At 43.0% G+C, this 26,227-nt stretch overlaps 1 protein-coding gene across 2 annotated transcripts in view; it reads right to left on the reverse strand.

Annotated features, from left to right (window-relative positions):
- Positions 1–6,821: 6,821 nt before the first annotated feature.
- The window catches only part of HMG20A (high mobility group 20A), a 131,161-nt gene continuing 111,755 nt past the window's right edge, over positions 6,822–26,227 (reverse strand). For both annotated transcript variants that reach the window (XM_067471270.1, XM_067471269.1), the window contains exon 10: positions 6,822–7,379. The gene's annotated coding sequence lies outside the window, so the exon portion shown is untranslated. The remainder of the gene's footprint in view (positions 7,380–26,227) is intronic.

Genomic DNA, 26,227 nt, shown 5'->3' on the forward strand with positions numbered 1-26,227 from the left:
GTTTGGTTCAATTCAATCATTGGTAGAGTTCAGACTGCTGTTTGATTGTAAGTCAACTATAAATCCCAGCAACTACAACTTCCAAATGTCAAGGTCTATTTTCCTCAAACTCCAAAAGTGTTCACATTTGGGCATATTGAGTATCCGTGCCAAGGTTGGTCCAGATCTATCATTGTTTGAGTCCACTGTGCTCTCTGGATGTAGGTGAACGACAACTCCCAAATTCAAGGTCAATGCCCACCAAATCTTCTGTTGGTCATAGGAGTTCTGTGTGCTAAGTTTGGTTCAATTCAATCATTGGTAGAGTTCAGAATGCTGAACTATAAATCCCACCAACTACAACTCCCAAATGACAAATGGCACAAATACCCAACTCCCAAATGGCACAAATACCCAAAAGTCCAAAACATTATCAAGGACATTAAGATATCCCCGAGGAAGAAGAGACATCTGGGCGCCTTTCAGCAGAACAGAAGATCCGGGGGAAGGAGGAAGCAGAGCTTGGAAATGTGACTTTTAGTTGGATAAGTCATAAAATGGCCCAGGATCTGTAAATATGTGTCCCAGACTCCATTTAAAAAGCCTTTATATTCCAAGCAACCATCACAATTCCAGAGGACACAGCTCGACAAAGGACTAAGTGAGATGGAATGCCACTTCCATGGAAAACCCACATAAATAACAGACAGGAAACTGCAAGAGGAAAGAGCGGTGACCCTTTGTGAGCTTAGGCTTCTAAATGAGTTTTGAACACACAGCCAGTTCGGCAGCTGTGCGACAAAGCAGAAGGGAAGGGAAAGAACTCGGCGGGGATATTTTTATCCCTTTCTCTCATTACGACGGTCACCATCTCCTGCGTGATGTAAGTAAGGCCATAATGCTGCTCGAACGGGAAACCGGACCTTTGCTCTCTGGGGTGGAGTCGGTGCCCCAAATGCAGCTGTTTCCTTAGGACAGTTTTCGAAAAGGAAAGTCCGATTGGATGGGCCAAGCTTTCCGAACAATGGCACCAGATTCCTGAAGCCATTTGACCTTCTAAGCCAGGAGTGACACACTTATTTATCTCCAAAGTTTAAGGTCCTCCAGCTAGGTGTGCCCTTTGAGGAAAAACTTAACACAATTGGGATTTATTTAGCATAATGTGTCGTTTGGCCTCTGCAAGATAAGTGATGAATTCAAGCCAAGATGTGTCATATCCTACTCTGATGTGTCATTGCATTACAATGTGCTGGCTCTTTCTCAGCTGCAGACTTCCAAAAGTCACTATTTTCATGGGAGACAAAAGCACATTACACCAAAGGCACATTGAATGAGGTCCTCCCGATGATGTTGTACTACAACTCCCATTGTTACAATAATTTTCACCAAATGCCAAGGATGTAATGGACTGGATGAGGGCCAACAAGCTGAAGCTAAATCCAGACAAGACAGAGGTCCTCCTGGTCAGTCGTAAGGCGGATCAGGGTGTGGGATTTCAGCCTGTGTTGGATGAGGTCGCATTCCCCCTGAAGACTCAGGTTTGCAGTCTGGGGGAGATCCTGGACTCATTGTTGACCCTGAATCCCAACCTTTCTTTGACGAGGAACCATGTGACCAGGGACCACTTTAACCAGGGACCACATGACCAAGGACCACTTAACCAGGGACCTCTTTGACCAGGGACCACTTTGACCAGAGATCATTTTGACTAGGGACCACATGACCAGGGACCACTTGACCAGGGATCGCTTTGACCAGGGATCGCTTTGACCATGGACCACTTTGACTAGGAACCACATGACCAAGGACCACTTGACCAGGGACCTCTTTGACCAGGGACCACATGACCAAGGACCACTTGACCAGGGACCACTTTGACCAGGGACCACTTTGACCAGGGACCACTTTGTCCAGGAACCACTTTGACCACGGACCGCTTTGACCATGGACCACTTTGACTAGGGACCACATGACCAAGGACCACTTGACCAGGGACCTCTTTGAAAAGGGACCTCTTTGACCAGGGACCACTTTGACTAGGGACCATTTGACCAGGGACCGCTTTGACTAGGGACTACTTTGATCAAGGACCACTTGACCAGGGACCACTTGACCAGGGACCACTTTGACCAAGGACCACTTGACCAGGGACCACTTTGACCAGGGACCTCTTTGACCAGGAACCAGTTTGACCAGGGGCCTCTTTGACCAGGGACCACTTTGACTAGGGACCACTTGACCAGGAACCAGTTTGACCAGGGACCTCTTTGACCAGGGACCACTTTGACTAGGGACCACTTGACCAGGGACCGCTTTGACTAGGGACCACTTTGATCAAGGACCACTTGACCAGGGACCACTCTCCAATATCAGTACCAAAAGGGTTACAAATTGATTTTTGGTCCATTTTAGTTTCAGTTTTGTTATTTGGTGTGCTGATTCAGAAAACTGCATTGGATAGACCACATCAGCTCAAGTTTCTGATACAGAACATATGCCACGCACTAGTTGCCATCTGCTTGCCCACAGAAAACCATATTTAGTAATCTAGAGCTGATGTGGAGGTAGTAATCTTTTGTGGGTTGTCAGGTCCTCACCCAACATCCCCTTTACCTTGGCACTATAAGAGGGTTTCGTGAGAATAGTCGCTCTCGTTGCCACGTGGTTTTGAGGCAACAGTGTAGTAATGGTGAGGCCGTGGACCATATTTTCATTCTTGCAAACCACTGGTGGTCCACAGACCACAGGTTGGGATTCATTGATCTAAATGGTCTCCACATTGAATGATACAGTTGTGGGACAGGAAGAGGTCCCCACAGTTGGTAGCAGAGGGAACTCTCACAGAAACCCCTTTATAAAATGATATTTCCAGTATAAAATAGGGTAATTAAGAATTGCTGGAAGAAGCAAAGACCACCAGCATTGAAGCGATGGTCCTCCGCCATCAACTCCATTGGACTGGCCATGTTGTGATGTCCGACCACCATCTCCCAAACCAGTTGCTCTACTCTGAACTCAAGAATGGAAAACGAAATGTTGGAGGACAGGAAAAGAGATTGAAAGACGGGCTCAAAGCCAACCTTAAAAACTCTGGCATAGACACTGAAAACTGGGAAGCCCTGGCCCTTGAGCGCTCCAGTTGGAGGTCAGCTGTGACCAGCAGTGCTGCAGAATTTGAAGAGGCACGAATGGAGAGCGAAAGAGAGAAACATGCCAAGAGGAAGTCCACGAATCCTTAAGATGGAATCGTCCAAAGGTGACACAAGACTGATACAACAGCGTTGTCCAGATAGTGTAGATGGTTCAAACAACACAATCCCAATAGTCCACCTTTAGTAAACTGAAAACGAGTCCAACACTCAGACATCCTCCCTCACTTCCCTTTCAAGTACAGGAAATGCACACTTCCAGCATTTATTCAACCAGTTTCCTGTTATACCTGAGCTGTGAATGCAGTCTTTTTGTTTACAAATTGGGACAACTCATTTGTTGTATTAAGATGCTCTCGCCAAAGAGAAAAGGAGGGGATGGTACAGAGAGAAATGACTCACTCTTCCTTTAACAAGCCATATATTATCAGGCGGAGATTCCTACACTGGAACAAGTTTCTTTTCCCAATAGAAATACAAGCTTAGACCTAATCTGCCTTCAGAAGTTGTTGAGCAAAGAGACCCAAGGGGAACATATAGCACTGTTGGAAAACAGCTGAAGGGGGGAAAGTCGAATATGCTTACATGTATTTACATATAATGAACTTCCCATATTGTGTTTTCCAGTTATCTCTTGTGTTATTCTGTATCTTCGACCTTGTCCAATTGATACGAGGGGCATTCATTAAAGATTTCCCCTGACCCACTTCTATTTATCACAAGATGCTGAAACTGCACGTGTGTAATGATATAAGTCTCTATAGGTTACATGCTACTTTGACCAGGGACCGCTTTGACCAGGGACAGCTTTGACCAGGGACCACTTTGACCAGGGACCTCTTTAACCAGGGACCACATGACCAGGGACCACTTTGAGCAGGGACCACTTTGAGCAGGGACCACATGACTAGGGACCTCTTTGACCAGGGACCACTTTGACCAGGGACCACTTTGACCAGGGACCACATTGACCAGGGACCACACTGACCAGGGACCACTTTGACCAGGGACCTCATTAACCAGGGACCACATGACCAGGGACTACTTTGAGCAGGGACCACTTTGAGCAGGGACCACATGACTAGGGACCTCTTTGACCAGGGACCACTTTGACCAGGGACCACTTTGACCAGGGATCGCTTTGACCAGGGACCACTTTGACCAGGGACCACATTGACCAGGGACCACTTTGACCAGGGACCTCATTAACCAGGGACCACATGACCAGGGACCTCTTTGACCAGGGACTACTTTGAGCAGGGACCACTTTGAGCAGGGACCGCTTTGAGCAGGAACCTCTTTGACCAGGGACCACTTTGACCAGGGACCACTTTGGCCAAGGACCACTTGACCAGGGACCTCTTTGACCAGGGACCGCTTTGACCAGGGACCACTTTGACCAAGGACCACTTGACCAGGGACCACTTTGACCAGGGACCACTTTGACCAGGGACTACATTGACCAGGGACCACATTAACCAGGGACCACATGACCAGGGACCTCTTTGACCAGGGACCACTTTGAGCAGGGACCGCTTTGAGCAGGGTCCACTTTGACCAAGGACCACTTGACCAGGGACCTCTTTGACCAGGGACCACTTTGACCAGGGACCGCTTTGACCAGGGACCTCTTTGACCAGGGACCACTTCAATTTACAACTCAGAACCTAGAACGGTTGTGATGTAACAGGTGCTGAAGTGGCGTGAGGTTTGAGAATGAACCCAGTGGAATCCTGAGAAGTCACCAAGTTCCTCTTCTTGAAAGGCTGCACACCAAAGGTGATGTTGGATGACATGAAAGAGGTTTCTGGTGAGGATTCCCCATCAGATGACGCAGTCAAGAACTGGCATCGACCATTCCACTGTGGCTGGACTTTGGTGCAAATAGTTCTAATTCCAGGGCGACCCCAATCTGCTATTGATGAACACACCATCAGGCAAGTGAAGGTCACCATTTTCGAAAATAACCAGGTAACCATTCGCCACCGAGCCCAAAATGTCAAGATGAGTGTGTGGTCCGTGGAAAACATCATCCAAGACCATCTTCACATGCATAAGGTATCCACTCGTTGGATTTTGTGGGAAAGCTTGATTCCACAACCCCCGTTTTAATGAGCCCTCCTCCGCAAATAACCTACTTCTCCTTTATCTCACCTGGGTTTTTAATCAGTTTTTAATCAGTTTTTTTTAATCATTACATGTAGCCTGCCCATTGTCACTGTGATTGTGTTTATTGTAATATTATATCATTATGCATTCATATGTTTTATGTAATTATGATGTTGTTGTTCATTGTTTGCATTTTCGGTTTTATTTTGATGTAGGTTCTTGTGGGTTTTTTCGGGCTATAGGGCCATGTTCTAGAGGCATTTCTCCTGACGTTTCGCCTGCATCTATGGCAAGCATCCTCAGAGGTAGTGAGTAGAGCTGGGCAACCATGGAAAAATTTGTTTCTAAACTCGATTCGTTTTTTTGGGGTTTTTTGCGTTTCGATATTTAAAAGAATTCTGAAATTTTTCTTTAAAAAAGTTCGATATTTACGAAATTTCGTAAATTACAAAACAATTACGAAACGATTTCGAAACGAATACGGATCGATTCGTTAATGGCGGAAGCGACCGCGCAATACGCTAAAAAACCTCCATATGGGACAGGGGGAACTTTTGAAGCTTCCCTCTCCCTCTGTTGTTGACTGTTGGTGTGATATTTATAATTTTTTTTCACTGATTAAACAAACAACAGCTATAAAACTTGCCCCAAACATGCGGAAATAATAACGAAACGATTTCGAAACGATTTCGAAACGAATACGAAACGAATACGAAGCAATTACGAAAGGAATTGAAAAATTTGTTTCGTTTTTTAGATGCTCCTGAATGGTTCAAAATCACTTCGTTATAAAAAAAAAATAACGAATTTTTAACGAATTACGAAATTACGAAACGAAACCGCCCAGCCCTAGTAGTGAGGTCACTACCTCTGAGGATGCTTGCCATAGATGCAGGCGAAACGTCAGGAGAAATGCCTCTAGAACATGGCCCTATAGCCCGAAAAAACCCACAAGAACCTAGTGATTCCAGCCATGAAAGCCTTCGACAATATATTTTGATGTAATTTGTTGTTTGGGCTTGGCCTCATGTAAGCCACACCGAGTCCCCATTGGGGAGATGGTGGCATGGTATAAATAAAGTTTATTATAATTATTATGCATGCTCTATATGGCTACATGCATAATGTAGCCCCCGGTGGCGCAGTGGGTTAAACCCCTGTGCGGGCAGGACTGAAGACCAACAGGTCACAGGTTCGAATCTGGGGAGAGGCGGATGAGCTCCCTCTATCAGCTCCAGCTCCTCATGCGGCGGCATGAGAGAAGCCTCCCACAAGGATGATAAAAACATCAAATCATCCAGGCGTCCCCTGGGCAAAGTCCTTGCAGACGGCCAATTCTCTCACACCAGAAGCGACTTGGTCCTGACACGACAAAAAAAAAAACACAAAAACTGGCTACAGGACTAAATGGATCTGTATATTTTTGCTAGTGTCCTATTAAAATCCATAACGAGATGCCAGCATTTCAAATTCCTTTCATGTCGCATTTGAAATGTATCGCAATACTACTTTTCCTTCCTGTTTAATATTTGATCTTCTGAATCGCTTCAGAGAACGGCATTTCGTCACGCGGCAAACAATCGCATCTTTTGACAACGTTTATTTCTTAGTCACAGTCGCATATTATCAGAAGGAACGAGCAAACGCAACCACCCCTTCCCATTTGAACAATACTGTACACAATAAACTAAAGTAAGGAATCCAACGTGAAGGTTTGTCAGTGCTGGGAAAGGATGGTCTGCACTTCCTTCTTTACATTGCCACCATATTAGAAACAAGATGGAAGCCCAGGAGACATGATGACAAGAAAAACACAAGAGGGAAGCCCTCACTTATGGAACACAAGCAACGACAAAGGATACGGCTTTGATATAAGAGGGAGACGGATGTGTTTGAGTGGCAACGTTGAGTCCCAAGTGTGTCCACAATGAGAAGACCAACAACAGGAAATGGTGGAAATCCGATTACACGTTTTGATAGAAGATGATCTTATGTTTCTTGGGTTGCTTTCTGATCCTCGCAGAAGAAACTCCAAGAACAAGAGCAGAGTCCAAAGTCTCATCACCTGCTCCCGGACTATTTCCAGAACGGCTTCCCCAATCACTGTCTCGTTTTGAGAAAAACATCCAAAGGGCCGAGAGTCTGCAGATAAAACAGAAGGAGGGGAGGGAGACTTAGAAGAAGTTTGTGTCCATCAGGATTTTGTCAAAAGGTATTTGAAGGATTAGCCTCTACAGTGGGAACCCTTTCCCCCTGGAAGATAATCTGGAAATGTCAATGGGTTCAGAATTCAATGGATCGTGTGCTGAGAGATATAAGCTGTAAGCATCTCACACCTGTTTGGATCCTTGCGCAATTCAAACAATCGGATTATTTTATTTTATTTTATTTTCGGTATTTCAACCCCGTCTCTTCTCTACCCCCGAAGGGTGACTCAGAGAGGCTTACATTTTGGCAGCGATTTGATGCCACTACAAATAAATCATCATCATCATCATCATCATCATCATCATCATCATCATCATCATTTAATTACGTATTAATCGCCCTCCATCCAAGATGCTCTAGGTGATTTACAAGCTAAAATGACCTTCCTTTCTGAGAGTTGTAGTTCACCCACAACCAGAGAAACTGTGACCTCCACTGATAATGGACCTGAACTAAACTTGGCACAAAGAACTCCCACGACGAACTCAACCTACTGGAGGGGTTTGAGGGGAGTGACTCACCATAGTGGGAGTTGTAGTTTACCCTGCAGCCAGAGAGCACACTAAGCCCCACTGATGATGCATCTAGAGCAATGGTGTTTTTTCAGTGTTCACCTGACATGATGTGAGTTGTAGTTCACCCACAACCTTTTGTTCAGTCTTGGTGAAGCACAAAGGACTCCACACAGGAGAGAAGCCATACCAATGCCAGGAGTCTGCAAAATGTTTTGCTGACAGTTCACAATTGGTGAGGCACAATAGTTCACCTGCAATCAAGGAGCATTCTGAACTCCGCCAAAGATGGAACTGAACCAAACTTGGCACACAAAAGCCCCATGAACAGCAAAAATATTTGGGGGAGTTGTAGTTCACCTACACCCAGAGAGCACTGTGAACTCAAACACCAACGGATCTGAATCAAACCTGTCACACATACCTGATATGCCAAAATTTGATTACTGGAGGGCTTTGGAGGGAACTGACCTTCCTTTCTGGGAGTTGTAGTTCACCCACAACCAGAGAAACTGTGACCTCCACTGATAATGGACCTGAACTAAACTTGGCACAAAGAACTCCCATGACGAACTCAACCTACTGGAGGGGTTTGAGGGGAGTGACTCACCATAGTGGGAGTTGTAGTTTACCCTGCAGCCAGAGAGCACACTGAACCCCACTGATGAGCAATGGAGTTTTTTCAGGGTTAACCTGGCATGATGTGAGTTGCAGTTCACCTACAACCTTTTGTTCAGCCTTGGTGAAGCACAAAAGACTCCATAAAGGAGAGAAGCCATACCAATGCCAGGAGTGTTCGAAATGTTTTGCAGTGAGTTCACAATTGGTGAGGCACAAAAGACTCCACACAGGAGAGAAGCCATACCAATGCCAGGAGTGTTCGAAATGTTTTGCAGTGAGTTCACAATTGGTGAGGCACAAAAGACTCCACACAGGAGAAGAAGTCATACCAATGCCAGGAATGTAAGAAATGTTTTGCTGTGAGTTCACAATTGGGGAGGCACAAAAGACTCCACACAGGAGAGAAGCCATACCAATGCCAGGAGTGTGAGAAATGTTTTGCTATGAGCTCACAACTGGGGAGGCACAAAAGACTCCACACAGGAGAGAAGCCATACCAATGCCAGGAATGTGAGAAATGTTTTGCTATGAGTTCACAACTCGAGAGGCACAAAAGACTCCACACAGGAGAGAAGCCATACCAATGCCAGGAATGTGAGAAATGTTTTGCTATGAGTTCACAACTGGGGAAGCACAAAAGACTCCACACAGGAGAGAAGCCATACCAATGCCAGGAGTGCGCGAAATGTTTTGCTGACAGTTCACAATTGGTGAGGCACAAAAGACTCCACACAGGAGAGAAGCCATACCAATGCCAGGAGTGTGCGAAATGTTTTGTATTTCTTACAATTTTTAAGAATGACTTTTTTCAAATAACCCAGGCAACGCTGGGTACCTAAGCTAATAAAAAATAATTTAAAAATCTGTATGGCTTTCCTAATCATAGAAGGCACCATCTCCTGAATATATCAAGTCCTCTTTCCCCTATTATAATTCTGGAAAAGAGAATTATAATTCTGGAAAATTCTGTACTTCCTGTCCTTTGGAACTGCATGCAGACTGAGCAGGCATGTCTTTACGCACCTCATTCAAGAATGAAACTTCATTTATTCAACTTCCAGAGATTCAATTAAGCGCATTTATTCTTGCTTTCCCTCCCACCCCCGTGTTTATAGTCCTGCTGGTGTTTTCAGTTAAGCTTTGTGTCTATTGGCTCTGAATTGTTGTAACCCAAATTCTTTTCATTCCGATCCATCTTGGGAGCTATTAGGGGTGAAAGGAAGTCTTTAAATACAGCAAATGCATTAAATGGCATCCCCTGCTCCTTAACTCAATTCCTACTGGAGCTGTGTTTTGGCAGACTCAATTGAAGGGCTTCTCTCTTTCTCTTTGTGAAATATGCATTTACTGAAAAGAGGATGACCCTGAAAAAATATATCTGAATATGTGAGCAGAAAAGAACAGACTGTTATGTGCCGCTCTCCTGCCTGCCTTTCTTTTAGACAAGCAAGTTGGGTGGATGCAATATAATATAATATAATGTAATGCAATATAATACGACTACTAATAATATAATATATATATATATAAATAAAAATGAAATGTTCGTTTGTGGGATTAACATAACTCAAAAACCACTGGATGAATTGACATGAAATTTGGACAGAATACACCTAACAGTACAAGAAGTGTCCATTACCCATAAACACATACACACACACACAACCCCAGCGGAACATATTTAAAAACCTCCAAAATACACCATATATACATATACACATACACTCATATACATATGCACATGCACACATTAATACACACACGTATATATATGCACAAACACACACAAATATACACATATACATATACATACACACTTATACACATATGCACATATACATGCACACATACATATATACATATACACATGCACACACATATACACAATATGCATGTACACATATAAACACACAAATACACAAATATATACACCATATATACATATACACATACACTCATATATATATATATATATATATATATGCATAAACACAAATATACACATATACACACATTCAAAAATACACATATATACATATACACATCTGCACATATACATGCACGCACACACACACACACACATATATATACACATACACACATGCACACATATACACAATATGCATGTACACATATAAACACACACATACACAAATATATACACATATATATACCCCCCCACACACACATATATATATACACACATGCAACACACATATATACACAAATATATACACACATATACACACACACAAAACACATATACAGAGACTGGGCCACAGCAACGCGTGGCAGGGGATGGCTAGTCTATAGAAAGAAAAATGTAATGTTCGTTTGTGGGATTAACAGAACTCAAAAACCACTGGATGAATTGGCACCAAATTTGGACACAAGACACCTAACAACCCAATGTATGTCCTTCACTCAAAAAAAATCAATTTTGTCATTTGGGAGTTGTAGTTGCTGGGATTTATAGTTCACCTACAATCAAAGAACATTCTGAACCCCACCAACGATGGAACTGAACCAAACTTGGCACACAGTTCTCCCATGGCCAACAGAAAATACTGGAAGGGTTTGGTGGGCAGTGTCCTTTGGTTTTGGAGTTGTAGTTCACCTACATCCAGAAATTATTGTGGACTCAAACAATGATGGATCTGGACCAAACTCTACACGAATACTCAATATGCCCAAATGTGAACACTGGTGGAGTTTGGGGAAAATAGAATCTTGACATTGGGGAGTTGTAGCTGCTGGGATTTATAGTTCACCTACAATACAGAGCATTTTTAATCGCACCAACGATAGAATTGGGCCAAACCTCCCACACAAAACCCCCATGTGGGCCACAGCAAAGCATAGCAGGGGACGGCTAATAATAATAATAATAATAATAATAATAATAATATGTTATAATTATATATTTTATATTACATGTAATATTACTAATAATATTACAATAGAATGGCATAATACAATATAGTAATATATAATACTGATATTGTACTATGCTAATGATATAATATATTGTATGTATGTATATATATATATATATATATATATATATATCTTATAAGCCGCTCTGAGTCCCTTTCGTGGTGAGAAGGGCAGAATATAAATGTCGTAAATAAATAAATAAATAAATAAATAAAGGATGTGTGTTCGTCTTGCTTACGATTGTCAGGAATGACAGTCAAGGCCTTTGAATAACACCCTATCCCCAGATCTCCCATCTCTGTGGCTTGGTATGAACCCAAGATCATGTTATGTCTATTCCCTGGAAACTGAGGGTTCACTCCAATATCTTCAGTGCTGGCGTTAAATACTCACATGGCAGAACTTAAGAGAGCTGTGATCATGACATACAGCGTACGCTTCCCTCACCTCACTGCCCTCTTATACCTGCAATTAAAATTACAGCTTCCATGACAGATGTGGTTATGGACCTTCTACTTCAACTGCAAATAACCTCCATGCCCTGTCTTACTAGCAAAGTAATGAATTGGGGTCTAAAGTAAAGCAGAACAGATGTATTCAGGAAATCCAGTATGTGCATTCAGATGGAATACTAAACTATGGTTTAACACTATGAGTCTAGCTCAGGCATGGGCAAACTTGGGCCCGCCAGGTATTTTGGACTTCAACTCCCACAATTCCTGACAGCCTCAGTCCCTTTCCTTTCCCCCCTCGGCAGCTTCAGTCCCTTTCCTTTCTCCCCTCGGCAGCCTCGGTCCCTTTCCTTTTCCCCCTCAGCAGCCTCGGTCCCTTTCCTTCCCCCCCCCCCCTCGGCAGCCTCGGTCCCTTTCCTTTTCCCACTTGGCAGCGTCAGGATCTTTTCTTTTCCCCCTCGGCAATCTCAGGTCCTTCCTTTTCCCCCTCGGCAGCCTCAAACCATTTCCTTTCCCCCCTCGGCAGCGTTAGTCCCTGTTCTTTTCCCCCTCAGCAGCTTCAGGCATTTTCCCCTTTCCCCCTCTTCAGCCTCAAGCCCTTTCCTTTTCCCCCTCAGCAGCTTCAGGCCCTTTCCTTTCCCCCCTCGGCAGCATCAGTCCTTGCCCTTTCCCCCCTCAGCAGCTTCAGGCCCTTTCCCTTTTCCCTCTTAGAAGCCTCAAGCCCTTTCCTTTTCCCCCTCTTCAGCCTCAGACCCTTTCCTTTTCCCTCTCAGAAACCTCAAGCCCTTTCCTTTTCCCCCTCGGCAGCTTCAGGCCCTTTCCTTTTCCCCCTCGGCAGCTTCAGGCCCTTTCCTTTTTCCCCTCAGCAGCCTCAGGCACTTTCCTTTTCCCCCTCAACAGCCTCAAACCATTTCCTTTCCCCCTTCGGCAGCGTCAGGCTCTTTCCTTTCCCCCTTTGGCAGCCTCGGTCCCTTTCCTTTCCCCCTTCGGCAGCCTCAGTCCCTTTCCTTTCCCCCTTCGACAGCCTCAGTCCCTTTCCTTTCCACCTTCGGCAGCCTCAGTCCCTTTCCTTTCCCCCTTGGCAGCCTCGGTCCCTTTCCTTTCCCCCCTTGGCATCTTCAGTCCCTTTCCTTTTCCCCCTCAGCAGTCTCGGCCCCTTTCCTTTTCCCCTTCGGTAGCCTCGGTCCCTTTCCTTTCCCCCTCGGCAGCTTCGGGCCCTTTCCTTTCCCCCTTCGGCAGCCTCAGTCCCTTTCCTTTCCCCCCTTGACATCTTCAGTCCCTTTCCTTTCCCCCCTCAGCAGCCTCGGTCCCTTTCCTTTTCCCCCTCGGCAACCTCAGTCCCTTTCCTTTCCCCCTTCGGTAGCCTCAGTCCTTTTCCTTTCCCCCCTCGGCAGCCTCAGGCCCTTTCCTTTCCCCCTTCGGCAGCCTCGGTCCCTTTCCTTTTCCCCCTCAGCATCCTCAGTCCCTTTCCTTTCCCCCTTCGGCAGCCTCGGTCCCTTTCCTTTTCCCCCTCGGCAGCCTCAGTCCCTTTCCTTTCCCCCTCAGCAACCTCAGTTCTTTTCTTTTCCCCTCTCGACAGCCTCGGTCGCTTTCCTTTCCCCCCTCGGCAGCCTCGGTCCCACAGATGTGACATCATTTTTGCCTTTTCAATAAGGCTATGGTGCAGTTATTTCCAATAGGTTATGGAATTTCCAATATTATGAGGTTAGACTTCTCACCCCTGGAGAAGGGAGAAAGTAGAAAGGTAGCAAAGCCCAGTATATTCACTAGTATCTTAGTTTATTTGAATGCTAAATGATTAGTCTGGCCAGGCATCAGTGGAAAAACGAAAACTGCTTGTTTCTGCTAATTGTAGTTCAGACTAGCTACTGTTTATTTGGACTAAAATATGAGGTAGGCCGTAGTTAATCTGGAATTGAAACTTTTTATGGTTGAGCAGTTACTGATGGTGATATGCGAGTGCCCAGGAGGAGGGCTAGGTTTGTGTGCAAAACACTAAATGATGATTTAGTGGTGTATCCAAACTAGCCCAATATACCATTCAAACATCTTATATAAGATGTAAAATACCGGGCCGCAGCCCCATCACATGACATTAAGTCTGGAACAGTTTAGGGCTATCAATTCAGAGATTGCTGTTGCAGAAATGATATAGGGCATGTTTATCATTCGACGGGGATAGGTAAATTGTCAAGGCGGAACTCGCCTCTCCAAAATAAAGTTGCAATTTCAGCTGGAACACCTGCTGTGACTGGAAACGAGAAACAGATAGGAAATAAACCTAATTTCAGCGATCTCAGAGCGAACGCATTTGTGGCATTTTTTGAAAAAACGCCCTCTGAAAATGGCATTAAAAAAAAGTTCTGTTCAATATTGGAAGTGTCTGGTGTTTAATATGAATCAAGTCATTAGGGTGACGGTTTGCGATGACATTACTTATCTGCCGCACTCTAAATATGGGATCGCAAAGGAGTCGGCAGTCTCCGAGATACTTGACCCTGGTAATTGGGAAAATGGTGATATAGTGAATGCAAAGTGATGTATAAAATGCTAATAGACCTTCCCAATTAGAGGTCGGGAGGTTTTCGATAAGCGTGATAGAGTCATTTGTAGCAAAGGGTGAGAATATGGCATGATTTTAAACATCTACATGAAACCGCTGGGAGAAGTCATCCGGAGTTTTGGAGTTCGGTGCCATCTCTATGCGGATGATGCCCAACTCTACTACTATTCCAAGGAAGCCGCGTCCTAGTCTCCAGGACAGCAGAAAACAAGCCTGCTCCCTCTTCCCTATGACTTCTTCTCACATCTTTATACACGGCCCTCATCGTGTCTCCTCTCAGCCTTCTCTTCTTCAGGGTAAACATGCCCAGCTCTTTAAGCCGCTCCTCATAGGGCTTGTTCTCCAGACCCTTGATCATTTTAGTCACCTTCCTCTGGACATATTCCAGCTTGTCAACATCTCTCTTCATTTGTGGTGCCCAGAATTGGGCACAGTGTGATTCCAGGTGTGGTCTGACCAAGGCAGAATAGAGCATGGGGAGCAGGACTTTCCTGGATCTAGACATTAGGCTCCTATTGATGCGGGCCAAAATCCCATGGGATTTTTAAGCCAATTTATTTATATTTATTTATTTAGAACTTTTATATCCTGTTCTTCTCTACCTCCGTGGAGGGACTCAGAACAGCTAAGAGCAAAAAATTCAATGCAAGACAATAAATAACAGTTCAAAAACACGTACAAATAAAAAATACATATAAGTTAAAAATTACATATAAACCAATTCGCCAAATTAAAACATCATCCAACTCAGTGCGCACATTGTGGTTCAATAGCTCTTAGTCTGTACTCTGCGAATGCCTGATTCCAAAGCCAGGAATTCACTTGCTTCCTAAAGATCAGGATGGAGGGGCAGACCTAACCTCATTCAGGAGAGAGTTTCATAGCCGAGGGGCCACCACAGAGAAGGCCCTGTCTCTCGTCCCCACCAAACGTGACTGTGAAGGTGGTGGGACTGAGAGTAGGGCCTCTTGATGGTTTATAGGTGGTACCTAAATTTCCTACTTAGAATCATAGAATCATAGAATCAAAGAGTTGGAAGAGACCTCATGGGCCATCCAGTCCAACCCCATTCTGCCAAGAAGCAGGAATATTGCATTCAAATCACCCCTGACAGATGGCCATCCAGCCTCTGTTTAAAAGCTTCCAAAGAAGGAGCCTCCACCACACTCCGGGGCAGAGAGTTCCACTGCTGAACGGCTCTCACAGTCAGGAAGTTCTTCCTCATGTTCAGATGGAATCTCCTCTCTTGTAGTTTGAAGCCATTGTTCCATTGCGTCCTAGTCTCCAGGGAAGCAGAAAACAAGCTTGCTCCCTCCTCCCTGTGGCTTCCTCTCACATATTTATACCTTTCTATCATATCACCTCTCAGCTTTCTCTTCTTCAGGCTAAACATGCCCAACTCCTTAAGCCGCTCCTCATAGGGCTTGTTCTCCAGACCTTTTATCATTTTAGTTGCTCCCCTCTGGACACATTCCAGCTTGTCAATATCTCTCTTGAATTGTGGTGCCCAGAACTGGACACAATATTCCAGATGTGGTCTAACCAAAACAGAATAGAGGGGTAGCATTACTTCCTTAGATCTAGACACTATGCTCCTATTGATGCAGGCCAAAATCCCATTGGCTTTTTTTGCCGTCACATCACATTGTTGGCTCATGTTTAACTTGTTGTCCACGAGGACAGATGCAACTGTCTTTTGGGTTGCAAAGGTCGACAACAAGCTACACAAATTGGCTGGAAGCTCCCTCTGACCCGGGCAGACTTCGAAGTCATGACCTTTTGGTCAGTAGTGATCTTAATGCAGCTGACACCCAGCCACCGTCCCGGTGTTTTGCGACACTATCCATTACGACTCATTTTCCCAGCATGGCTTCTCTTTCTTGTTTTGTCTACTAAAACCTTAAAATAGAACCCATGCAAAAAGAAAAGGCAAATGCTTCCATTTAACGTGACCCGGGTAAGAGCGGAAATAACTGTGTGGATGTCTTGTTTGTCAACAGCAACTGTTTGCAGCCTTCACCTTCGCCACCTCCTCTCACTGAACAACTCTTTCTGCCAAGTGAATGTCAAAAGTAATTAATTACGCCAAAGCGCCTTGGAACATCAATTCCGGTTGAACGTTCATCTTTGGATAATGAAGCCCGTCTGGATTCAATGTTTTTAATTGCCTCTTCTAGGCTGTTTTAAGGGAACAAGAACAGCAAAGGAGGAGGAGAAAAAGGAAGTAGTCGCCTTTTATCTTTGCTGTTGCTTCAATGGGTTAACATTTGGCTCCATTGTTTTTTCCAGAAGCGAAACACATTTCCATTTTGTTACTGCAAGCAATGCTATTCCTGCGTTGCTGTGAGTTTTCCAGGCTGTGTGGCCATGTTCCAGAAGCATTCTCTCCTGACGTTTGAAAACCTGGCTGCTTCCTGCAGCTTGAAAGCCTGGCTGCTCCCTGCCTGGGGGAATCCTTTGTTGGGAGGTTTTCCCCAGGCAGCAACCAGCCAGGCACTGAAGCTGCAAGGCCATTAAATGCTAATCAAGGTGGCAATATTATTGACACAAAAGCACAGTATGTGAAGGAGACTCCACTACTTTCAATGTAGCATATTCCATTGTTAAACAGCTCTTAGCATCAAGAAATTATTATTATTATTATCATCATCATCATCATCACTTTATTTCTTAATTAGTCGCTCTCCACCAAAGTGCTCCGAGTGACTTACAATTTAAAATAGCTTATACACAATATAAAACATTCAATACAAAAACATTATTATATAATATAATATATAATATATTATTATTATTATTATTTTATTTTACATTTATACCCCGCCCTTTTAACCGCAATGGGAGATTGCCCTTTGGGGAGATGGTGGTGGGGTATAAATAAAGATTATTATTATTATCATCATCATCATCATCATCATCATTATTTTACTGACACGAATGCACAGTATGTCACAGCAAACGAGATCTATATGCTGGATTTTGTATCACAAAATCACAAGTCGAACACTTCCCAAGCGTATTGTCGAAGGCTTTCATGGCCGGAATCACTGGGTTGTTGTAGGTTTTATCGGGCTATATGGAAAAAGGATATAAACCCTTTTTCCTAGATGCAACAGACCTCACAACCTCTGAGGATGCTTGCCATAGATGCAGGCGAAACGTCAGGAGAGAATGCCTCTAGACCATGGCCATATAGCCCGAAAAAACCTACAACAACCCACTTCCCAAGCATTTAAGACTGTGTGATGTATTATATTATGGTTGTTGTTGTTATTATTATTATTATTATTATTTTACTGACACAAAAGCACAGTATGTCACAGCAAACGAGATCTATATGCTGGATTTTGTATCACAAAATCACAAGTCGAACACTTCCCAAGCGTATTGTCGAAGGCTTTCATGGCCGGAATCACTGGGTTGTTGTAGGTTTTATCGGGCTATATGGAAAAAGGATATAAACCCTTTTTCCTAGATGCAACAGACCTCACAACCTCTGAGGATGCTTGCCATAGATGCAGGCGAAACGTCAGGAGAGAATGCCTCTAGACCATGGCCATATAGCCCGAAAAAACCTACAACAACCCACTTCCCAAGCATTTAAGACTGTGTGATGTATTATATTATGGTTGTTGTTGTTATTATTATTATTATTATTATTTTACTGACACAAAAGCACAGTATGTCACAGCAAGCGAGATCTATATATGCTGGATTTCGTATCACAAAATCACAAGTCAAACACTTCCCAAGCGTCTAGGACTGTGTGATGTATTATATTATTATTATTATTTTACTGACACAAAAGCACAGTATGTCACAGCAAACAAGATCTATATGCTGGATTTCGTATCACAAAATCACAAGTTGGACACTTCCCAAGCGTTTAAGACTGTGTGATGTATTATATTATTATTATTATTTTACTGACACAAAAACACAGTATGTCACAGCAAACGAGATCTATATGCTGGATTTCGTATCACAAAATCACAAGTCAAACACTTCCCAAGCGTTTAAGACTGCGTGATGTATTATTATTATTATTATTATTATTATTATTATTATTTTACTGACACAAAAACACAGTATGTCACAGCAAACGAGATCTATATGCTGGATTTTGTATCACAAAACCACAAGTCGAACACTTCCCAAGCGTTTAAGACTGTGTGATGTATATTATTATTATTATTATTATTATTTTACTGAGACAAAAGCACAGTATGTCACAGCAAACAAGATCTATATGCTGGATTTCGTATCACAAAATCACAAGTTGGACACTTCCCAAGCGTTTAAGACTGTGTGATGTATTATATTATTATTATTATTTTACTGACACAAAAGCACAGTATGTCACAGCAAACGAGATCTACATATGCTGGATTTCGTATCACAAAATCACAAGTCGAACACTTCCCAAGCATCTAGGACTGTGTGATGTATTTTCGAATGATGCGCGCAGATCCAGTTGACAGATCGTGATTTTGTCCATGTTTATTGTTTCCAAATGCCGGCTGAGATCTTTTGGCATGGCAACCAGTGTGCCAATGACCACTGAGACCACCTGGACTGGTTGATGCCAAAGCCTTTGCCGTTTGATTTTGAGGTCCTGATAGCGGCTGAGTTTTTCCTGTTGTTTTTCCTTAATGCAACTGTCACCTGGAATGGCGACATCAATAATCCAGACTTTTTTCTTTTCCACAATTCTGATGTCTGGTGTATTGTGTTCCAAAACGTTGTCAGTCTGGATCTGAAAGTCCCACAGTATTTTTGCATGTTCATTTTCCATGACCTTTGCGGGTTTATGATCCCACCAATGCTTTACTGCTGGCAGGTGGTCCTTGTGGCATACGTTCCAATGAATCATTTGGGCCACAGAGTTGTGCCTCTGTTTGCAGTCCGTCTGTGCAATTCTCTTGCAACAGCTGAGGAGATGATCCATGGTTTCATCAGCTTCCTTGCACAGTCTGCATTTTGGGTCATCTGCTGATTTTTCAATCCTGGCTTTAATTACATTGGTTCTGATGGCTTGCTCCTGGGCTGCAAGAACCAGGCCTTCTTCTGTCTCCTTTTTCAGGGTTCCATTCGTGAGCCATAACCAGGTCTTCTCCTTGTCAACTTTTCCTTCAATCTTCTGAAGGAACTGGCCATGTAAGGCTTTGCTGTGCCAGCTGTCAAGCTCTGGTTTGGAGTGCAGTTTTCTTGTACTGACTCTTTGTCTGCTGTGCTTTGAGAAGTTTCCGATTAGTGACTTAGAATCATAGAATCAAAGAGTTGGAAGAGACCTCATGGGCCATCCAGTCCAACTCCATTCTGCCAAGAAGCAGGAATATTGCATTCAAATCACCCCTGACAGATGGCCATCCAGCCTCTGTTTAAAAGCTTCCAAAGAAGTAGCCTCCACCACACTCTGGGGCAGAGAGTTCCACTGCTGAACGGCTCTCACAGTCAGGAAGTTCTTCCTCATGTTCAGATGGAATCTCCTCTCTTGTAGTTTGAAGCCATTGCTCCATTGCGTCCTAGTCTCCAAGGAAGCAGAAAACAAGCTTGCTCCCTCATCCCTGTGACTTCCTCTCACATATTTATACATGGCCCTCATCATGTCTCCTCTCAGCCTTCTCTTCTTCAGGCTAAACATGCCCAGCTCCTTAAGCCGCTCCTCATAGGGCTTGTTTTCCAGACCCTTGATCATTTTAGTCACCCTCCTCTGGACACATTCCAGTTTGTCAATATCTCTCTTGAATTGTGGTGCCCAGAGTTGGACACAATATTCCAGGTGTGGTCTAACCAAAGCGGAATAGAGGGGTAGCATGACTTCCCTGGATCTAGACACTAGGCTCCTATTGATGCAGGCCAAAATCCCATTGGCGTTTTTTGCTGCCACATCACATTGTTGGCTCATGTTTAACTTGTTGTCCATGAGGACTCCAAGATCTTTTTCACACGTACTGCTCTCAAGCCAGGCATCGTCCCCCATTCTGCATCTTTGCATTTCGTTTTTTCTGCCTAAGTGGAGTCTCTTGCATTTGTCCCTCTTGAACTTCATTTTGTTAGTTTTGGCCAATCATCTCTCTAATCTGTCAAGATCGTTTTGAATCCTGCTCCTGTCCTCTGGAGTATTGGCTATCCCTCCCAATTTGGTGTCATCTGCAAACTTTATGATCCTGCCTTCTAACCCTTCATCTAAGTCATTAATAAAGATTATTATTTCTTGATAAAATAAAAAATACAATGAAAAAGCATCCTCCAGCTTGCAGTTTGAAGTTTCAGGTAGACTTTTGTTGGCAAGGTGTGTTAAACTGGGGAACGGCTGGCACAGAGCCGGGGTACCCTTCCACCACCTGCCTGGCACCTCTTTGCCAATTGCTGTCACAGATGGAACTGCTTCCCACTCACCAATCCCCCAAGTCTCTCCCTTCTAGCTCGCAGGCATGCTAACAGAAAATCTAGGCTGCCGTGCAAGCGAGGCGGCTGATGAGCTGTGGAAAAATCCCAGGCTTGTGTCCACAAGCTGTTCCCCTTCGTGAAGCGGGGGCCGAGGCGTTGCTCCGGCATCCTGCGGGGAGCCGAGTTGACTTAGGACCGGTTGTCTGTTCCATCTGGCTGCTCGCTGGAAGGGCAACGGTCTCCTCACTTAAGCTCCGCTCTAATAGGGAGCATGCAATTAACTGCGCCGCGCAATTATCCCAAAAGGTCAGGCCCAGAAAGGTTGAGGACTTCTGGCTTCTAATGGCACAGATGGACCTCAGCTCTGGGCGTGCGGAGTTGAAACACCGCTTGGTTTTATGCAAGCAATTCAAACGCTGCGTTGTGGTTTTAAACTGGAAAAGGTCAACCTAGTACTTTCACTTAAAAACAATGTAAGAACACAGCAAAACAACAGAACTTCATTTGCCCTCATTTAAAAACTGACTCAGTGCATCTACGTGAAGCCATGATGGGTCTTTATGATGTCCAAACATAAGAACTACTTTCTACATATGGGTTTAGCTTTCAGGCATAAGGTTTGGAAGCCAAGCACTATGAGGAATGGTTTAAGAAGCTGGGCATGTTCAGCTTGAAGAATATTTATTTATTTACTAGCCGTCCCCTGCCACGTGTTATTATTATTATTATTATTATTATTATTATTATTATTACTGCGCTTGTATACCACCGTTTCTCAGCCTAAATTGGCAACTCAACGCGGTTTACAACACTACAACAATCAACAATATTCAGTTTAAAAAGCATAAAAAACAACATACACAATACACAATATTGGGCCACCAATAATAATCCAATGCATCTCTTAACTAGAACCGCAATCCAATTTCGTCGTCCATGGTTACCAATCCTTAATCATCAAATACATTGCACCGGCTTAACCGAATGCTTGTTCGAACATCCATGTCTTCAATCTTTTTCGAAACATCATCAGCGAGGGGGCTGATCTTACCTCTATGGGGAGGGCGTTCCAAAGCCGAGGGGCCACCACAGAAAAGGCCCTGTCTCTCGTCCCCGCCAACCGCACCTGTGAAGCAGGCGAGATAGAGAGCAGGGCCTCCCCAGAAGATCTTAGGGTCCTGGTGGGCTAATAGGCCGAGATACGTTCGGATAGATAAGTTGGGCCAGAACCGTTTAGGGCTTTAAAGGCCAACGCCAGCACTTTGAATTGAGCCCGGTAGCAAATCGGCAGCCAGTGGAGCTGGTACAGCAGAGGAGTTGTATGCTCCCTGCGCTCAGCTCCTGTTAGTATCATGGCTGCCGCCCGTTGGACTAATTGGAGCTTCTGAGCCGTCTTCAAAGGCAACCCCACGTAGAGAGCGTTGCAGTAGTCAAGACGGGATGTGTTGCTGTGGCCCAGTCTGCTGATCTGGAAAATAAGACTGTTCTACAAATTTTCAGTGTTTCTCAGTTTCGGAAACGAAATGTGCAGTTTCTTAATAAGTTTAACATGCTGAATTCAAATATAATAATTAAATGTGTTAATTGGCTCAGGTTTTTATGCAACAGCTATTTCAATTTTCTCCACAATAGGTAATTTGTTAATATTATGATAATGCGCCTAACCTTACTGCATGTATATAAACCGTGAATATTTACTAAATTTTAGTCAAATTATATTGCCAATAGTTTATACATGAGAAATATTTATTTAATTAGTCTATTGTTTATGTTTGTGCAGCAAGAAACTCTATTAGTAGGCCTAACGCAGTTGAAAAGTCTGAAAGTTTAAATGTTGCTTCAATCATGACTTTAGTTTATATCCTGTTTGCTTCTCTTGACTTTTCTTTTGTATTCAAGGAAAGGATTGTCTCTTCCAATGCTCCAGCAGTAGTCTGACAGCATTGACGGAGTCCATTTGCCTTGATATCTTTTTTCCATAGTGCTTTATAATATCTACACATGCGCGAGGCATCACTACAGTAAAAAGAACAATGTAAAACAATGTTTAACGATACCGTCTCAGTCTTCAACTGACTGACCCTCACCGTTCAAAAGTCTGGCCTTATATAGGGCTTTCTGGCTTTTGCACACGGCACTAATACTGCGTCATCAAACTTTCTAGAAGATTCTAGAATCTTCCATAGTGTAAGTCGCAACATGCATTTTTTCAACCATACGTGATCACGTGATTGCTTATATCATAAAAATTAGAGCCAATATACATTTTTAAATGTCGTTTTCGTTTTCAGCACCCCAAAATCATAAGAACAACTATTTTCAGGCCCGAAACTTTTTCTCCGTTGAACAGTGTAATTAGAAAGTGTTGGTTTCTAATATATGTAATTTCTTTATGCTTGTGGGTAAACAGTATTTCTTGCTGTGTCTTTGTCAGTGTTGATGTGGAGAGTGTCTGGTTTGCCTACTCTGGAACATGCAACATATAATTGTGCTTCAAATCTATGCTGCTATATCTGTGTGTGTGAATCATATCTATCTATCTAAATCTATGGCTGGAAGGCTCTTTGTCAGGAGGGCTTTGATTACGTTTTCTTGCCCTGGTGAATGGAGTTGGACTGAATGGCCTTCAGTATTTTCTGTTGGTCATGGGGGTTCTGTGTGGGAAGTTTGCCCCAATTCTGTCGTTGGTGGGGTTCAGAATGCTCTTTGATTGTAGGTGAACTATAAATCCCAGCAACTACAACTCCCAAATGTCAAGGTCTATTTCCCCCATATTCCATCTGTGTTCATATTTGGGCATATGGAATATTTGTACCAAGTTTGTGCCAAGCTCCATCATTGTTTGAGTCCACAGTGCTCTCTGGATGTAGGTGAACTACATCTCCCAAACTCAAGGTCAATGCTGTTGCGGTTTGTTAGTTTATATGGAAGCTACCCAGCAGCCTTCCCAGCTCCAGATCCCAAATTGAATTACACAGAGTATAAAAGGAAAAAATGTCTTTACTCTGGAGTAGTTAATACATGTAGCTTTATAAAGAAAAATACAGTAGCCTTGAAAACACATTGTCCATCATTGTCCATCGCAGGAGAAAAGAAACTTACAACACAATGTATTAATCTGCTTCTTTCCAGCAATCTCTGTGGAGTAGTCCCATCTCTGATCACTCCATCTCACCTACTACTTGCATCAAGAAAAACCTTCACCTGATATACATTCACCTTAACTTGATTGCTACATTGTCCATGTGTTCTTCCTCAACACACATATAAGCAAGAGATGATTCTTGTCAAGACTTACAAAATCATTTACTGTAACACTCCTCCTTGTGTGTAGAGGAAAACACAATACATAATACAATTACATGGTACACTCAAAAATTCCCAAATCATTCAAAACATCCTGATGTTTCTGTACACTCAGTGGCTTAGTTAGTACATCAGCTAGATTTAGATTTGTATTACAATATACCACATCAATTTCACCATTTTTCACTGCATCCCTTACACAACTGTATTTAATATCTACATGCTTGCTTCTTTGTTTTACTCTGGCCTGTGTTGCCATTGTGATGCATGTCTGATTATCCTCATATATTGTTGTTGGATCTTCAACAGGTATTTGCAAGTCTTTAAGCAGTTGTTTGATTACACAAATCTCTGTATATGCTAAGCTAAGTGCACCAAACTCAGCCTCACTGGAACTTAAAGCTACATAACTCTGCTTCTTTGACTTCCAGTCAATTACAGCATTAGAAAACTTAACTAAAACCCCTGTTGTTGATTTTCTATCAGTACAGTTACCAAAATCACTGTCTGTATATACCTGCAAGGATAGCGAATCATCTGGACTTAATGTCAAACAAAAATCTTGTGTTTGCTTTAAATATCTTGCCACCCTCTTAAGTCCATTCCATGCAGCAATGGTTGGGTTGCTTGCATATCTGCTTAGAAAATTCACAGCAAATGCAATGTCTGCTCTGGTGTAATTACATATGTACAATAACTGACCAATAATGATTTTGTATAAGGCTTTCTCTTCAAATATTTCAGCATTTTCCACTTCGTTTTGAAAACCTAAAATCATGGGTGATTGAACTCCTTTACACTCTTTCATGTTTAATTTTTCCAAAATCTGCATTATCTTCCCTTTTTGGCTTAACACAAAACCTTGTTCAGTTTTCATAATTTGTACACCAAGAAAATATTGAATTGGACCAAGGTTTCTTAACTTAAAATGTTTTCCTAACTCTTCTGCAAACTTGTCAATTTCTGCTTGAGTTTCAGCCAAAAATGATACATCATCAACATACACAAACAATACTTGATAATCATGTTGTGCATTTCTTACATACACGCATGGATCTGCTCTGCTTCTCTGGAAACCCATTTTGGTCAAAACATCATTCAAACAATCATTCCAGACAAGTCCGGCCTGTTTCAAACCGTATAAGGCGCGATTCAACTTAAAATACGTATTGGTATTTCTGTACTTTGAACCTGGTGGAGGTACAATATATATATTCTCCTTTAGAGTAGCATTCAGATATGCTGTACTTATGTCAAAATGATATACCTTTAAATTCAAACATGCTGCAAGAGTTAAAATCAATCTTACAGAATTAGGACTAACAGTAGGCGAATACACCTCTGTGTAATCTATGTCCTTAATCTGTGTAAACCCTCTAGCAACAAGACGCGCTTTGTACCTTACTTGACCATTAGCATCAATCTTTTGCTTAAAAATCCATTTTGTGTCAATAGGATTACTCCCTCTTGGTAAATCTGCAGGTTCATACACATTTAACCTTTTCATGCTTTTCAGCTCTTCATCTATAGCCTCTAACCATTTTTCTTTCTCTTCTTGTGGCAAACTTTCTATTTCCTCAAAACTTTGAGGCTCATAATTAACTAAACATACTCTTACATTTTGTATTGTGAACCTATCAGGTTTCTTTCTGGTTCTTTCACTTCTTCTGAGTAAAATTTCCTGACTAGTTCCCTCTTCAGGATCTTCATTCACCTCATCATCCTCATCTGAGGGCCTAGGCCTCTTACATTTTCTAATTATAGGCTTACTTATGAGTTGAGGTGTAGCAGCACTTTCTTGCTTTGTGTTTTGTCTACCTTGCTCATGAGTTTCCTCTTTTGAAATAGGAAAGAAAACTTCCTGATTAGCATGAATCTTATCCCAATTCTGGCTACAGGCAAAGTTAGCAGATCTTGATATAACAATGTTTCCTTCATTATCTAAAAATCTCCAAGCTTTGGCTCCCTGTGCATAGCCAACCATTGTTAATCTCCTGG

This window comes from Anolis sagrei, chromosome 9, assembly GCF_037176765.1.
Source record: "Anolis sagrei isolate rAnoSag1 chromosome 9, rAnoSag1.mat, whole genome shotgun sequence".
Classification (NCBI taxonomy): domain Eukaryota; kingdom Metazoa; phylum Chordata; class Lepidosauria; order Squamata; family Dactyloidae; genus Anolis; species Anolis sagrei.